This window comes from Doryrhamphus excisus, linkage group LG14 (genome assembly GCF_037039965.1).
Source record: "Doryrhamphus excisus strain RoL-2023G ecotype Guam linkage group LG14, RoL_Dexc_Guam_v1.1, whole genome shotgun sequence".
NCBI lineage: Eukaryota > Metazoa > Chordata > Actinopteri > Syngnathiformes > Syngnathidae > Doryrhamphus > Doryrhamphus excisus.
In genome coordinates, this window is record NC_136370.1 from 556,377 (window position 1) to 572,403 (window position 16,027).

Consider the following 16,027-nt stretch of genomic DNA (forward strand, 5'->3'; position numbering starts at 1 on the left):
CTTAAAGGGCCAGCCTTAGAGGGCCAGCTTTACAGGGCCAGCTTAAAGGGCCAGCCTTAAAGGGCCAGCTTAAAGGGCCAGCCTTAGAGGGCCAGCTTAAAGGGCCAGCCTTAAGGGGCCAGCTTAAAGGGCCAGCCTTAAAGGGCAAGCCTTAAAGGGCCAGCCTTAGAGGGCCAGCCTTAGAGGGCCAGCTTAAAGGGCCAGCCTTAGAGGGCCAGCTTAAAGGGCCAGCCTTAAGGGGCCAGCTTAAAGGGCCAGCCTCAAAGGGCCAGCCTTAAAGGGCCAGCCTTAAAGGGCCAGCTTAAAGGGCCAGCCTTAAAGGGCCAGCTTAAAGGGCCAGCCTTAAAGGGCCAGCCTTAAAGGGCCAGCTTAAAGGGCCAGCCTTAAAGGGCCAGCTTAAAGGGCCAGCCTTAAAGGGCAAGCCTTAAAGGGCCAGCCTTAAAGGGCCAGCCTTAGAGGGCCAGCTTAAAGGGCCAGCCTTAGAGGGCCAGCTTAAAGGGCCAGCCTTAAGGGGCCAGCTTAAAGGGCCAGCCTTAAAGGGCCAGCCTTAAAGGGCCAGTCTTAAAGGGCCAGCCTTAGAGGGCCAGCCTTAAAGGGCCAGCTTAAAGGGCCAGCCTTAAAGGGCCAGCTTAAAGGGCCAGCCTTAAAGGGCCAGCTTAAAGGGCCAGCTTTAGATGGCCAGCCTTAAGGGGCCAGCTTAAAGGGCCAGCCTTAAAGGGCCAGCCTTAAAGGGCCAGCCTTAAAGGGCCAGCTTAAAGGGCCAGCCTTAAGGGGCCAGCTTAAAGGGCCAGCCTTAAAGGGCAAGCCTTAAAGGGCCAGCCTTAGAGGGCCAGCTTAAAGGGCCAGCCTTAGAGGGCCAGCTTAAAGGGCCAGCCTTAAGGGGCCAGCTTAAAGGGCCAGCCTTAAAGAGCCAGCCTTAAAGGGCCAGCCTTAAAGGGCCAGCTTAAAGGGCCAGCCTTAAAGGGCCAGCCTTAAAGGGCCAGTCTTAAAGGGCCAGCCTTAAAGGGCCAGCCTTAGAGGGCCAGCTTAAAGGGCCAGCCTTAAAGGGCCAGCCTTAAGGGGCCAGCTTAAAGGGCCAGCCTTAAAGGGCAAGCCTTAAAGGGCCAGCCTTAGAGGGCCAGCTTAAAGGGCCAGCCTTAGAGGGCCAGCTTAAAGGGCCAGCCTTAAGGGGCCAGCTTAAAGGGCCAGCCTTAAAGGGCCAGCCTTAAAGGGCCAGCTTTAAAGGGCCAGCTTAAAGGGCCAGCCTTAAAGGGCCAACCTTAAAGGGCCAGCTTAAAGGGCCAGCTTTAAGGGGCCAGCTTAAAGGGCCAGCCTTAAAGGGCAAGCCTTAAAGGGCCAGCCTTAGAGGGCCAGCTTAAAGGGCCAGCCTTAGAGGGCCTGCTTAAAGGGCCAGCCTTAAGGGGCCAGCTTAAAGGGCCAGCCTTAAAGGGCCAGCCTTAAAGGGCCAGCCTTAAAGGGCCAGCTTAAAGGGCCAGCCTTAGATGGCCAGCCTTAAAGGGCCAGCTTAAAGGGCCAGCCTTAAAGGGCCAGCTTAAAGGGCCAGCCTTAAAGGGCAAGCCTTAAAGGGCCAGCCTTAGAGGGCCAGCTTAAAGGGCCAGCCTTAGAGGGCCAGCTTAAAGGGCCAGCCTTAAGGGGCCAGCTTAAAGGGCCAGCCTTAAAGGGCAAGCCTTAAAGGGCCAGCCTTAAAGGGCCAGCCTTAGAGGGCCAGCTTAAAGGGCCAGCCTTAGAGGGCCAGCTTAAAGGGCCAGCCTTAAGGGGCCAGCTTAAAGGGCCAGCCTTAAAGGGCCAGCCTTAAAAGGCCAGTCTTAAAGGGCCAGCCTTAGAGGGCCAGCCTTAAAGGGCCAGCTTAAAGGGCCAGCCTTAAAGGGCCAGCTTAAAGGGCCAGCCTTAAAGGGCCAGCTTAAAGGGCCAGCCTTAGATGGCCAGCCTTAAGGGGCCAGCTTAAAGGGCCAGCCTTAAAGGGCCAGCCTTAAAGGGCCAGCCTTAGAGGGCCAGCCTTAAAGGGCCAGCCTTAAAGGGCCAGCCTTAAAGGGCCAGCCTTAGGGGGCCAGCCTTAAGGGGCCAGCTTAAAGGGCCAGCCTTAAAGGGCAAGCCTTAAAGGGCCAGCCTTAGAGGGCCAGCTTAAAGGGCCAGCCTTAAAGGGCCAGCCTTAAAGGGCCAGCCTTAAAGGGCCAGCTTAAAGGGCCAGCCTTAGATGGCCAGCCTTAAAGGGCCAGCTTAAAGGGCCAGCCTTAAAGGGCCAGCTTAAAGGGCCAGCCTTAAAGGGCCAGCTTAAAGGGCCAGCCTTAGATGGCCAGCCTTAAGGGGCCAGCTTAAAGGGCCAGCCTTAAAGGGCCAGCCTTAAAGGGCCAGCCTTAGAGGGCCAGCCTTAAAGGGCCAGCCTTAAAGGGCCAGCCTTAAAGGGCCAGCCTTAGGGGGCCAGCTTTAAAGGGCCAGCTTAAAGGGCCAGCCTTAAAGGGCCAGCTTAAAGGGCCAGCCTTAAGGGGCCAGCTTAAAGGGCCAGCCTTAAAGGGCAAGCCTTAAAGGGCCAGCCTTAGAGGGCCAGCTTAAAGGGCCAGCCTTAGAGGGCCTGCTTAAAGGGCCAGCCTTAAGGGGCCAGCTTAAAGGGCCAGCCTTAAAGGGCCAGCCTTAAAGGGCCAGCCTTAGAGGGCCAGCCTTAAAGGGCCAGCCTTAAGGGGCCAGCTTAAAGGGCCAGCCTTAAAGGGCAAGCCTTAAAGGGCCAGCCTTAGAGGGCCAGCTTAAAGGGCCAGCCTTAGAGGGCCTGCTTAAAGGGCCAGCCTTAAGGGGCCAGCTTAAAGGGCCAGCCTTAAAGGGCCAGCCTTAAAGGGCCAGCCTTAGAGGGCCAGCCTTAAAGGGCCAGCTTAAAGGGCCAGCCTTAAAGGGCCAGCTTAAAGGGCCAGCCTTAAAGGGCCAGCTTAAAGGGCCAGCCTTAGATGGCCAGCCTTAAGGGGCCAGCTTAAAGGGCCAGCCTTAAAGGGCCAGCCTTAAAGGGCCAGCCTTAGAGGGCCAGCTTAAAGGGCCAGCCTTAGAGGGCCAGCTTAAAGGGCCAGCCTTAAGGGGCCAGCTTAAAGGGCCAGCCTTAAAGGGCCAGCCTTAAAGGGCCAGCTTAAAGGGCCAGCCTTAGATGGCCAGCCTTAAAGGGCCAGCTTAAAGGGCCAGCCTTAAAGGGCCAGCTTAAAGGGCCAGCCTTAAAGGGCAAGCCTTAAAGGGCCAGCCTTAAAGGGCCAGCCTTAGAGGGCCAGCTTAAAGGGCCAGCCTTAGAGGGCCAGCTTAAAGGGCCAGCCTTAAGGGGCCAGCTTAAAGGGCCAGCCTTAAAGGGCCAGCCTTAAAGGGCCAGCTTAAAGGGCCAGCCTTAAGGGGCCAGCTTAAAGGGCGAGCCTTAAAGGGCAAGCCTTAAAGGGCCAGCCTTAGATGGCCAGCTTAAAGGGCCAGCCTTAGAGGGCCTGCTTAAAGGGCCAGCCTTAAGGGGCCAGCTTAAAGGGCCAGCCTTAAAGGGCCAGCCTTAAAGGGCCAGCCTTAGAGGGCCAGCCTTAAAGGGCCAGCTTAAAGGGCCAGCCTTAAAGGGCCAGCTTAAAGGGCCAGCCTTTGAGGTCCAGCCTTAGAGGCCCAGCCTTAAAGGGCCAGCTTAAAGGGCCAGCCTTAGAGGACCAGCTTAAAGGGCCAGCCTTAAGGGGCCAGCTTAAAGGGCCAGCCTTAAGGGGCCAGCTTAAAGGGCCAGCCTTAAAGGGCCAGCCTTAAAGGGCCAGCCTTAGATGGCCAGCCTTAAGGGGCCAGCTTAAAGGGCCAGCCTTAAAGGGCCAGCCTTAAAGGGCCAGCCTTAAAGGGCCAGCCTTAAAGGGCCAGCCTTAAAGGGCCAGCTTAAAGGGCCAGCCTTAAGGGGCCAGCTTAAAGGGCCAGCCTTAAAGGGCAAGCCTTAAAGGGCCAGCCTTAGAGGGCCTGCTTAAAGGGCCAGCCTTAAGGGGCCAGCTTAAAGGGCCAGCCTTAAAGGGCCAGCCTTAAAGGGCCAGCTTAAAGGGCCAGCCTTAAAGGGCCAGCTTAAAGGGCCGGCCTTAAAGGGCCAGCCTTAAAGGGCCATCTTAAAGGGCCAGCCTTAAAGGGCCAGCTTAAAGGGCCAGCCTTAGAGGGCCAGCCTTAAGGGGCCAGCTTAAAGGGCCAGCCTTAAAGGGCCAGCCTTAGAGGGCCATCTTAAAGGGCCAGCCTTAAGGGGCCAGCTTAAAGGGCCAGCCTTAGAGGGCCAGCTTTACAGGGCCAGCTTAAAGGGCCAGCCTTAAAGGGCCAGCTTAAAGGGCCAGCCTTAGAGGGCCAGCTTAAAGGGCCAGCCTTAAGGGGCCAGCTTAAAGGGCCAGCCTTAAAGGGCAAGCCTTAAAGGGCCAGCCTTAGAGGGCCAGCCTTAGAGGGCCAGCTTAAAGGGCCAGCCTTAGAGGGCCAGCTTAAAGGGCCAGCCTTAAGGGGCCAGCTTAAAGGGCCAGCCTCAAAGGGCCAGCCTTAAAGGGCCAGCCTTAAAGGGCCAGCTTAAAGGGCCAGCCTTAAAGGGCCAGCTTAAAGGGCCAGCCTTAAAGGGCCAGCCTTAAAGGGCCAGCTTAAAGGGCCAGCCTTAAAGGGCCAGCTTAAAGGGCCAGCCTTAAAGGGCAAGCCTTAAAGGGCCAGCCTTAAAGGGCCAGCCTTAGAGGGCCAGCTTAAAGGGCCAGCCTTAGAGGGCCAGCTTAAAGGGCCAGCCTTAAGGGGCCAGCTTAAAGGGCCAGCCTTAAAGGGCCAGCCTTAAAGGGCCAGTCTTAAAGGGCCAGCCTTAGAGGGCCAGCCTTAAAGGGCCAGCTTAAAGGGCCAGCCTTAAAGGGCCAGCTTAAAGGGCCAGCCTTAAAGGGCCAGCTTAAAGGGCCAGCTTTAGATGGCCAGCCTTAAGGGGCCAGCTTAAAGGGCCAGCCTTAAAGGGCCAGCCTTAAAGGGCCAGCCTTAAAGGGCCAGCTTAAAGGGCCAGCCTTAAGGGGCCAGCTTAAAGGGCCAGCCTTAAAGGGCAAGCCTTAAAGGGCCAGCCTTAGAGGGCCAGCTTAAAGGGCCAGCCTTAGAGGGCCAGCTTAAAGGGCCAGCCTTAAGGGGCCAGCTTAAAGGGCCAGCCTTAAAGAGCCAGCCTTAAAGGGCCAGCCTTAAAGGGCCAGCTTAAAGGGCCAGCCTTAAAGGGCCAGCCTTAAAGGGCCAGCTTAAAGGGCCAGCCTTAAAGGGCCAGCCTTAGAGGGCCAGCTTAAAGGGCCAGCCTTAAAGGGCCAGCCTTAAGGGGCCAGCTTAAAGGGCCAGCCTTAAAGGGCAAGCCTTAAAGGGCCAGCCTTAGAGGGCCAGCTTAAAGGGCCAGCCTTAGAGGGCCAGCTTAAAGGGCCAGCCTTAAGGGGCCAGCTTAAAGGGCCAGCCTTAAAGGGCCAGCCTTAAAGGGCCAGCTTTAAAGGGCCAGCTTAAAGGGCCAGCCTTAAAGGGCCAACCTTAAAGGGCCAGCTTAAAGGGCCAGCCTTAAGGGGCCAGCTTAAAGGGCCAGCCTTAAAGGGCAAGCCTTAAAGGGCCAGCCTTAGAGGGCCAGCTTAAAGGGCCAGCCTTAGAGGGCCTGCTTAAAGGGCCAGCCTTAAGGGGCCAGCTTAAAGGGCCAGCCTTAAAGGGCCAGCCTTAAAGGGCCAGCCTTAAAGGGCCAGCTTAAAGGGCCAGCCTTAGATGGCCAGCCTTAAAGGGCCAGCTTAAAGGGCCAGCCTTAAAGGGCCAGCTTAAAGGGCCAGCCTTAAAGGGCAAGCCTTAAAGGGCCAGCCTTAGAGGGCCAGCTTAAAGGGCCAGCCTTAGAGGGCCAGCTTAAAGGGCCAGCCTTAAGGGGCCAGCTTAAAGGGCCAGCCTTAAAGGGCAAGCCTTAAAGGGCCAGCCTTAAAGGGCCAGCCTTAGAGGGCCAGCTTAAAGGGCCAGCCTTAGAGGGCCAGCTTAAAGGGCCAGCCTTAAGGGGCCAGCTTAAAGGGCCAGCCTTAAAGGGCCAGCCTTAAAAGGCCAGTCTTAAAGGGCCAGCCTTAGAGGGCCAGCCTTAAAGGGCCAGCTTAAAGGGCCAGCCTTAAAGGGCCAGCTTAAAGGGCCAGCCTTAAAGGGCCAGCTTAAAGGGCCAGCCTTAGATGGCCAGCCTTAAGGGGCCAGCTTAAAGGGCCAGCCTTAAAGGGCCAGCCTTAAAGGGCCAGCCTTAGAGGGCCAGCCTTAAAGGGCCAGCCTTAAAGGGCCAGCCTTAAAGGGCCAGCCTTAGGGGGCCAGCCTTAAGGGGCCAGCTTAAAGGGCCAGCCTTAAAGGGCAAGCCTTAAAGGGCCAGCCTTAGAGGGCCAGCTTAAAGGGCCAGCCTTAAAGGGCCAGCCTTAAAGGGCCAGCCTTAAAGGGCCAGCTTAAAGGGCCAGCCTTAGATGGCCAGCCTTAAAGGGCCAGCTTAAAGGGCCAGCCTTAAAGGGCCAGCTTAAAGGGCCAGCCTTAAAGGGCCAGCTTAAAGGGCCAGCCTTAAATGGCCAGCCTTAAGGGGCCAGCCTTAAAGGGCCAGCCTTAAAGGGCCAGCCTTAGATGGCCAGCCTTAAGGGGCCAGCTTAAAGGGCCAGCCTTAAAGGGCCAGCCTTAAAGGGCCAGCCTTAAAGGGCCAGCCTTAAAGGGCCAGCCTTAAAGGGCCAGCTTAAAGGGCCAGCCTTAAGGGGCCAGCTTAAAGGGCCAGCCTTAAAGGGCAAGCCTTAAAGGGCCAGCCTTAGAGGGCCTGCTTAAAGGGCCAGCCTTAAGGGGCCAGCTTAAAGGGCCAGCCTTAAAGGGCCAGCCTTAAAGGGCCAGCTTAAAGGGCCAGCCTTAAAGGGCCAGCTTAAAGGGCCGGCCTTAAAGGGCCAGCCTTAAAGGGCCATCTTAAAGGGCCAGCCTTAAAGGGCCAGCTTAAAGGGCCAGCCTTAGAGGGCCAGCCTTAAGGGGCCAGCTTAAAGGGCCAGCCTTAAAGGGCCAGCCTTAGAGGGCCATCTTAAAGGGCCAGCCTTAAGGGGCCAGCTTAAAGGGCCAGCCTTAGAGGGCCAGCTTTACAGGGCCAGCTTAAAGGGCCAGCCTTAAAGGGCCAGCTTAAAGGGCCAGCCTTAGAGGGCCAGCTTAAAGGGCCAGCCTTAAGGGGCCAGCTTAAAGGGCCAGCCTTAAAGGGCAAGCCTTAAAGGGCCAGCCTTAGAGGGCCAGCCTTAGAGGGCCAGCTTAAAGGGCCAGCCTTAGAGGGCCAGCTTAAAGGGCCAGCCTTAAGGGGCCAGCTTAAAGGGCCAGCCTCAAAGGGCCAGCCTTAAAGGGCCAGCCTTAAAGGGCCAGCTTAAAGGGCCAGCCTTAAAGGGCCAGCTTAAAGGGCCAGCCTTAAAGGGCCAGCCTTAAAGGGCCAGCTTAAAGGGCCAGCCTTAAAGGGCCAGCTTAAAGGGCCAGCCTTAAAGGGCAAGCCTTAAAGGGCCAGCCTTAAAGGGCCAGCCTTAGAGGGCCAGCTTAAAGGGCCAGCCTTAGAGGGCCAGCTTAAAGGGCCAGCCTTAAGGGGCCAGCTTAAAGGGCCAGCCTTAAAGGGCCAGCCTTAAAGGGCCAGTCTTAAAGGGCCAGCCTTAGAGGGCCAGCCTTAAAGGGCCAGCTTAAAGGGCCAGCCTTAAAGGGCCAGCTTAAAGGGCCAGCCTTAAAGGGCCAGCTTAAAGGGCCAGCTTTAGATGGCCAGCCTTAAGGGGCCAGCTTAAAGGGCCAGCCTTAAAGGGCCAGCCTTAAAGGGCCAGCCTTAAAGGGCCAGCTTAAAGGGCCAGCCTTAAGGGGCCAGCTTAAAGGGCCAGCCTTAAAGGGCAAGCCTTAAAGGGCCAGCCTTAGAGGGCCAGCTTAAAGGGCCAGCCTTAGAGGGCCAGCTTAAAGGGCCAGCCTTAAGGGGCCAGCTTAAAGGGCCAGCCTTAAAGAGCCAGCCTTAAAGGGCCAGCCTTAAAGGGCCAGCTTAAAGGGCCAGCCTTAAAGGGCCAGCCTTAAAGGGCCAGCTTAAAGGGCCAGCCTTAAAGGGCCAGCCTTAGAGGGCCAGCTTAAAGGGCCAGCCTTAAAGGGCCAGCCTTAAGGGGCCAGCTTAAAGGGCCAGCCTTAAAGGGCAAGCCTTAAAGGGCCAGCCTTAGAGGGCCAGCTTAAAGGGCCAGCCTTAGAGGGCCAGCTTAAAGGGCCAGCCTTAAGGGGCCAGCTTAAAGGGCCAGCCTTAAAGGGCCAGCCTTAAAGGGCCAGCTTTAAAGGGCCAGCTTAAAGGGCCAGCCTTAAAGGGCCAACCTTAAAGGGCCAGCTTAAAGGGCCAGCCTTAAGGGGCCAGCTTAAAGGGCCAGCCTTAAAGGGCAAGCCTTAAAGGGCCAGCCTTAGAGGGCCAGCTTAAAGGGCCAGCCTTAGAGGGCCTGCTTAAAGGGCCAGCCTTAAGGGGCCAGCTTAAAGGGCCAGCCTTAAAGGGCCAGCCTTAAAGGGCCAGCCTTAAAGGGCCAGCTTAAAGGGCCAGCCTTAGATGGCCAGCCTTAAAGGGCCAGCTTAAAGGGCCAGCCTTAAAGGGCCAGCTTAAAGGGCCAGCCTTAAAGGGCAAGCCTTAAAGGGCCAGCCTTAGAGGGCCAGCTTAAAGGGCCAGCCTTAGAGGGCCAGCTTAAAGGGCCAGCCTTAAGGGGCCAGCTTAAAGGGCCAGCCTTAAAGGGCAAGCCTTAAAGGGCCAGCCTTAAAGGGCCAGCCTTAGAGGGCCAGCTTAAAGGGCCAGCCTTAGAGGGCCAGCTTAAAGGGCCAGCCTTAAGGGGCCAGCTTAAAGGGCCAGCCTTAAAGGGCCAGCCTTAAAAGGCCAGTCTTAAAGGGCCAGCCTTAGAGGGCCAGCCTTAAAGGGCCAGCTTAAAGGGCCAGCCTTAAAGGGCCAGCTTAAAGGGCCAGCCTTAAAGGGCCAGCTTAAAGGGCCAGCCTTAGATGGCCAGCCTTAAGGGGCCAGCTTAAAGGGCCAGCCTTAAAGGGCCAGCCTTAAAGGGCCAGCCTTAGAGGGCCAGCCTTAAAGGGCCAGCCTTAAAGGGCCAGCCTTAAAGGGCCAGCCTTAGGGGGCCAGCCTTAAGGGGCCAGCTTAAAGGGCCAGCCTTAAAGGGCAAGCCTTAAAGGGCCAGCCTTAGAGGGCCAGCTTAAAGGGCCAGCCTTAAAGGGCCAGCCTTAAAGGGCCAGCCTTAAAGGGCCAGCTTAAAGGGCCAGCCTTAGATGGCCAGCCTTAAAGGGCCAGCTTAAAGGGCCAGCCTTAAAGGGCCAGCTTAAAGGGCCAGCCTTAAAGGGCCAGCTTAAAGGGCCAGCCTTAGATGGCCAGCCTTAAGGGGCCAGCTTAAAGGGCCAGCCTTAAAGGGCCAGCCTTAAAGGGCCAGCCTTAGAGGGCCAGCCTTAAAGGGCCAGCCTTAAAGGGCCAGCCTTAAAGGGCCAGCCTTAGGGGGCCAGCTTTAAAGGGCCAGCTTAAAGGGCCAGCCTTAAAGGGCCAGCTTAAAGGGCCAGCCTTAAGGGGCCAGCTTAAAGGGCCAGCCTTAAAGGGCAAGCCTTAAAGGGCCAGCCTTAGAGGGCCAGCTTAAAGGGCCAGCCTTAGAGGGCCTGCTTAAAGGGCCAGCCTTAAGGGGCCAGCTTAAAGGGCCAGCCTTAAAGGGCCAGCCTTAAAGGGCCAGCCTTAGAGGGCCAGCCTTAAAGGGCCAGCCTTAAGGGGCCAGCTTAAAGGGCCAGCCTTAAAGGGCAAGCCTTAAAGGGCCAGCCTTAGAGGGCCAGCTTAAAGGGCCAGCCTTAGAGGGCCTGCTTAAAGGGCCAGCCTTAAGGGGCCAGCTTAAAGGGCCAGCCTTAAAGGGCCAGCCTTAAAGGGCCAGCCTTAGAGGGCCAGCCTTAAAGGGCCAGCTTAAAGGGCCAGCCTTAAAGGGCCAGCTTAAAGGGCCAGCCTTAAAGGGCCAGCTTAAAGGGCCAGCCTTAGATGGCCAGCCTTAAGGGGCCAGCTTAAAGGGCCAGCCTTAAAGGGCCAGCCTTAAAGGGCCAGCCTTAGAGGGCCAGCCTTAAAGGGCCAGCCTTAAAGGGCCAGCCTTAAAGGGCCAGCCTTAGAGGGCCAGCCTTAAAGGGCCAGCTTAAAGGGCCAGCCTTTGAGGTCCAGCCTTAGAGGCCCAGCCTTAAAGGGCCAGCTTAAAGGGCCAGCCTTAGAGGACCAGCTTAAAGGGCCAGCCTTAAGGGGCCAGCTTAAAGGGCCAGCCTTAAGGGGCCAGCTTAAAGGGCCAGCCTTAAAGGGCCAGCCCTAAAGGGCCAGCCTTAGATGGCCAGCCTTAAGGGGCCAGCTTAAAGGGCCAGCCTTAAAGGGCCAGCCTTAAAGGGCCAGCCTTAAAGGGCCAGCCTTAAAGGGCCAGCCTTAAAGGGCCAGCTTAAAGGGCCAGCCTTAAGGGGCCAGCTTAAAGGGCCAGCCTTAAAGGGCAAGCCTTAAAGGGCCAGCCTTAGAGGGCCAGCTTAAAGGGCCAGCCTTAAGGGGCCAGCTTAAAGGGCCAGCCTTAAAGGGCCAGCCTTAAAGGGCCAGCTTTAAAGGGCCAGCTTAAAGGGCCAGCCTTAAAGGGCCAGCCTTAAAGGGCCAGCTTAAAGGGCCAGCCTTAAGGGGCCAGCTTAAAGGGCCAGCCTTAAAGGGCAAGCCTTAAAGGGCCAGCCTTAGAGGGCCAGCTTAAAGGGCCAGCCTTAGAGGGCCTGCTTAAAGGGCCAGCCTTAAAGGGCCAGCTTAAAGGGCCGGCCTTAAAGGACCAGCCTTAAAGGGCCAGCTTAAAGGGCCAGCCTTAAAGGGCCAGCTTAAAGGGCCAGCCTTAGAGGGCCAGCCTTAAGGGGCCAGCTTAAAGGGCCAGCCTTAAAGGGCCAGCCTTAGAGGGCCATCTTAAAGGGCCAGCCTTAAGGGGCCAGCTTAAAGGGCCAGCCTTAGAGGGCCAGCTTTACAGGGCCAGCTTAAAGGGCCAGCCTTAAAGGGCCAGCTTAAAGGGCCAGCCTTAGAGGGCCAGCTTAAAGGGCCAGCCTTAAGGGGCCAGCCTAAAGGGCCAGCCTTAAAGGGCAAGCCTTAAAGGGCCAGCCTTAGAGGGCCAGCCTTAGAGGGCCAGCTTAAAGGGCCAGCCTTAGAGGGCCAGCTTAAAGGGCCAGCCTTAAGGGGCCAGCTTAAAGGGCCAGCCTCAAAGGGCCAGCCTTAAAGGGCCAGCCTTAAAGGGCCAGCTTAAAGGGCCAGCCTTAAAGGGCCAGCTTAAAGGGCCAGCCTTAAAGGGCCAGCCTTAAAGGGCCAGCTTAAAGGGCCAGCCTTAAAGGGCCAGCCTTAGAGGGCCAGCTTAAAGGGCCAGCCTTAAGGGGCCAGCTTAAAGGGCCAGCCTTAAAGGGCCAGCCTTAAAGGGCCAGCCTTAAAGGGCCAGCTTAAAGGGCCAGCCTTAAAGGGCCAGCCTTAAAGGGCCAGCTTAAAGGGCCAGCCTTAAAGGGCCAGCCTTAGAGGGCCAGCTTAAAGGGCCAGCTTTAAAGGGCCAGCCTTAAAGGGCCAGCCTTAAAGGGCCAGCCTTAAAGGGCCAGCCTTAAAGGGCCAGCCTTAAAGGGCCAGCTTAAAGGGCCAGCCTTAAAGGGCCAGCCTTAAAGGGCCAGTTTAAAGGGCCGGCCTTAAAGGGCCAGCCTTAAAGGGCCAGCTTAAAGGGCCAGCCTTAAAGGGCCAGCTTAAAGGGCCAGCCTTAGAGGGCCAGCCTTAAGGGGCCAGCTTAAAGGGCCAGCCTTAAAGGGCCAGCCTTAAAGGGCCAGCCTTAGAGGGCCAGCTTAAAGGGCCAGCCTTAAAGTGCCAGCTTAAAGGGCCAGCCTTAGAGGGCCAGCCTTAAGGGGCCAGCTTAAAGGGCCAGCCTTAAAGGGCCAGCCTTAAAGGGCCAGCCTTAGATGGCCAGCTTAAAGGGCCAGCCTTAGAGGGCCAGCTTAAAGGGCCAGCCTTAGAGGGCCAGCTTAAAGGGCCAGCCTTAAGGGGCCAGCTTAAAGGGCCAGCCTTAAAGGGCCAGCCTTAAAGGGCCAGTCTTAAAGGGCCAGCCTTAGAGGGCCAGCCTTAAAGGGCCAGCTTAAAGGGCCAGCCTTAAAGGGCCAGCTTAAAGGGCCAGCCTTAGATGGCCAGCCTTAAGGGGCCAGCTTAAAGGGCCAGCCTTAAAGGGCCAGCCTTAAAGGGCCAGCTTTAAAGGGCCAGCTTAAAGGGCCAGCCTTAAAGGGCCAGCTTAAAGGGCCAGCCTTAAAGGGCCAGCTTAAAGGGCCAGCCTTAGAGGGCCAGCCCTAAGGGGCCAGCTTAAAGGGCCAGCCTTAAAGGGCCAGCTTAAAAGGCCAGCCTTAGAGGGCCAGCTTTACAGGGCCAGCTTAAAGGGCCAGCCTTAAAGGGCCAGCTTAAAGGGCCAGCCTTAGAGGGCCAGCTTAAAGGGACAGCCTTAAGGGGCCAGCTTAAAGGGCCAGCCTTAAAGGGCAAGCCTTAAAGGGCCAGCCTTAGAGGGCCTGCCTTAAAGGGCAAGCCTTAAAGGGCCAGCCTTAAAGGGCCAGCCTTAGAGGGCCAGCTTAAAGGGCCAGCCTTAGAGGGCCAGCTTAAAGGGCCAGCCTTAAGGGGCCAGCTTAAAGGGCCAGCCTTAAAGGGCCAGCCTTAAAAGGCCAGTCTTAAAGGGCCAGCCTTAGAGGGCCAGCCTTAAAGGGCCAGCTTAAAGGGCCAGCCTTAAAGGGCCAGCTTAAAGGGCCAGCCTTAAAGGGCCAGCTTAAAGGGCCAGCCTTAGATGGCCAGCCTTAAGGGGCCAGCTTAAAGGGCCAGCCTTAAAGGGCCAGCCTTAAAGGGCCAGCCTTAAAGGGCCAGCCTTAGAGGGCCAGCCTTAAAGGGCCAGCCTTAAAGGGCCAGCCTTAAAGGGCCAGCCTTAGAGGGCCAGCCTTAAAGGGCCAGCTTAAAGGGCCAGCCTTTGAGGTCCAGCCTTAGAGGCCCAGCCTTAAAGGGCCAGCTTAAAGGGCCAGCCTTAGAGGACCAGCTTAAAGGGCCAGCCTTAAGGGGCCAGCTTAAAGAGCCAGCCTTAAAGGGCCAGCCTTAAAGGGCCAGCCTTAAAGGGCCAGCTTAAAGGGCCAGCCTTAAAGGGCCAGCTTAAAGGGCCAGCCTTAAAGGGCCAGCCTTAAAGGGCCAGCTTAAATGGCCAGCCTTAAAGGGCCAGCTTAAAGGGCCAGCCTTAAAGGGCAAGCCTTAAAGGGCCAGCCTTAAAGGGCCAGCCTTAGAGGGCCAGCTTAAAGGGCCAGCCTTAAAGGGCCAGCCTTAAAGGGCCAGCTTAAATGGCCAGCCTTAAAGGGCCAGCTTAAAGGGCCAGCCTTAAAGGGCAAGCCTTAAAGGGCCAGCCTTAAAGGGCCAGCCTTAGAGGGCCAGCTTAAAGGGCCAGCCTTAGAGGGCCAGCTTAAAGGGCCAGCCTTAAGGGGCCAGCTTAAAGGGCCAGCCTTAAAGGGCCAGCCTTAAAAGGCCAGTCTTAAAGGGCCAGCCTTAGAGGGCCAGCCTTAAAGGGCCAGCTTAAAGGGCCAGCCTTAAAGGGCCAGCTTAAAGGGCCAGCCTTAAAGGGCCAGCCTTAAAGGGCCAGCTTAAAGGGCCAGCCTTAAGGGGCCAGCTTAAAGGGCCAGCCTTAAGGGGCCAGCTTAAAGGGCCAGCCTTAAAGGGCCAGCCTTAAAGGGCCAGCCTTAAAGGGCCAGCTTAAAGGGCCAGCCTTAAAGGGCCAGCCTTAAAGGGCCAGCTTAAAGGGCCAGCCTTAAAGGGCCAGCCTTAGAGGGCCAGCTTAAAGGGCCAGCTTTAAAGGGCCAGCCTTAAAGGGCCAGCCTTAAAGGGCCAGCCTTAAAGGGCCAGCTTAAAGGGCCAGCCTTAAAGGGCCAGCCTTAAAGGGCCAGTTTAAAGGGCCGGCCTTAAAGGGCCAGCCTTAAAGGGCCAGCTTAAAGGGCCAGCCTTAAAGGGCCAGCTTAAAGGGCCAGCCTTAGAGGGCCAGCCTTAAGGGGCCAGCTTAAAGGGCCAGCCTTAAAGGGCCAGCCTTAAAGGGCCAGCCTTAGAGGGCCAGCTTAAAGGGCCAGCCTTAAAGGGCCAGCTTAAAGGGCCAGCCTTAGAGGGCCAGCCTTAAGGGGCCAGCTTAAAGGGCCAGCCTTAAAGGGCCAGCCTTAAAGGGCCAGCCTTAGATGGCCAGCTTAAAGGGCCAGCCTTAGAGGGCCAGCTTAAAGGGCCAGCCTTAGAGGGCCAGCTTAAAGGGCCAGCCTTAAGGGGCCAGCTTAAAGGGCCAGCCTTAAAGGGCCAGCCTTAAAGGGCCAGTCTTAAAGGGCCAGCCTTAGAGGGCCAGCCTTAAAGGGCCAGCTTAAAGGGCCAGCCTTAAAGGGCCAGCTTAAAGGGCCAGCCTTAAAGGGCCAGCCTTAAAGGGCCAGCTTAAATGGCCAGCCTTAAAGGGCCAGCTTAAAGGGCCAGCCTTAAAGGGCAAGCCTTAAAGGGCCAGCCTTAAAGGGCCAGCCTTAGAGGGCCAGCTTAAAGGGCCAGCCTTAAAGGGCCAGCCTTAAAGGGCCAGCTTAAATGGCCAGCCTTAAAGGGCCAGCTTAAAGGGCCAGCCTTAAAGGGCAAGCCTTAAAGGGCCAGCCTTAAAGGGCCAGCCTTAGAGGGCCAGCTTAAAGGGCCAGCCTTAGAGGGCCAGCTTAAAGGGCCAGCCTTAAGGGGCCAGCTTAAAGGGCCAGCCTTAAAGGGCCAGCCTTAAAAGGCCAGTCTTAAAGGGCCAGCCTTAGAGGGCCAGCCTTAAAGGGCCAGCTTAAAGGGCCAGCCTTAAAGGGCCAGCTTAAAGGGCCAGCCTTAAAGGGCCAGCCTTAAAGGGCCAGCTTAAAGGGCCAGCCTTAAGGGGCCAGCTTAAAGGGCCAGCCTTAAGGGGCCAGCTTAAAGGGCCAGCCTTAAAGGGCCAGCCTTAAAGGGCCAGCCTTAAAGGGCCAGCTTAAAGGGCCAGCCTTAAAGGGCCAGCCTTAAAGGGCCAGCTTAAAGGGCCAGCCTTAAAGGGCCAGCCTTAGAGGGCCAGCTTAAAGGGCCAGCTTTAAAGGGCCAGCCTTAAAGGGCCAGCCTTAAAGGGCCAGCTTAAAGGGCCAGCCTTAAAGGGCCAGCCTTAAAGGGCCAGTTTAAAGGGCCGGCCTTAAAGGGCCAGCCTTAAAGGGCCAGCTTAAAGGGCCAGCCTTAAAGGGCCAGCTTAAAGGGCCAGCCTTAGAGGGCCAGCCTTAAGGGGCCAGCTTAAAGGGCCAGCCTTAAAGGGCCAGCCTTAAAGGGCCAGCCTTAGAGGGCCAGCTTAAAGGGCCAGCCTTAAAGGGCCAGCTTAAAGGGCCAGCCTTAGAGGGCCAGCCTTAAGGGGCCAGCTTAAAGGGCCAGCCTTAAAGGGCCAGCCTTAAAGGGCCAGCCTTAGATGGCCAGCTTAAAGGGCCAGCCTTAGAGGGCCAGCTTAAAGGGCCAGCCTTAGAGGGCCAGCTTAAAGGGCCAGCCTTAAGGGGCCAGCTTAAAGGGCCAGCCTTAAAGGGCCAGCCTTAAAGGGCCAGTCTTAAAGGGCCAGCCTTAGAGGGCCAGCCTTAAAGGGCCAGCTTAAAGGGCCAGCCTTAAAGGGCCAGCTTAAAGGGCCAGCCTTAGATGGCCAGCCTTAAGGGGCCAGCTTAAAGGGCCAGCCTTAAAGGGCCAGCTTTAAAGGGCCAGCTTAAAGGGCCAGCCTTAAAGGGCCAGCTTAAAGGGCCAGCCTTAAAGGGCCAGCTTAAAGGGCCAGCCTTAGAGGGCCAGCCCTAAGGGGCCAGCTTAAAGGGCCAGCCTTAAAGGGCCAGCTTAAAAGGCCAGCCTTAGAGGGCCAGCTTTACAGGGCCAGCTTAAAGGGCCAGCCTTAAAGGGCCAGCTTAAAGGGCCAGCCTTAGAGGGCCAGCTTAAAGGGACAGCCTTAAGGGGCCAGCTTAAAGGGCCAGCCTTAAAGGGCAAGCCTTAAAGGGCCAGCCTTAGAGGGCCTGCCTTAAAGGGCAAGCCTTAAAGGGCCAGCCTTAAAGGGCCAGC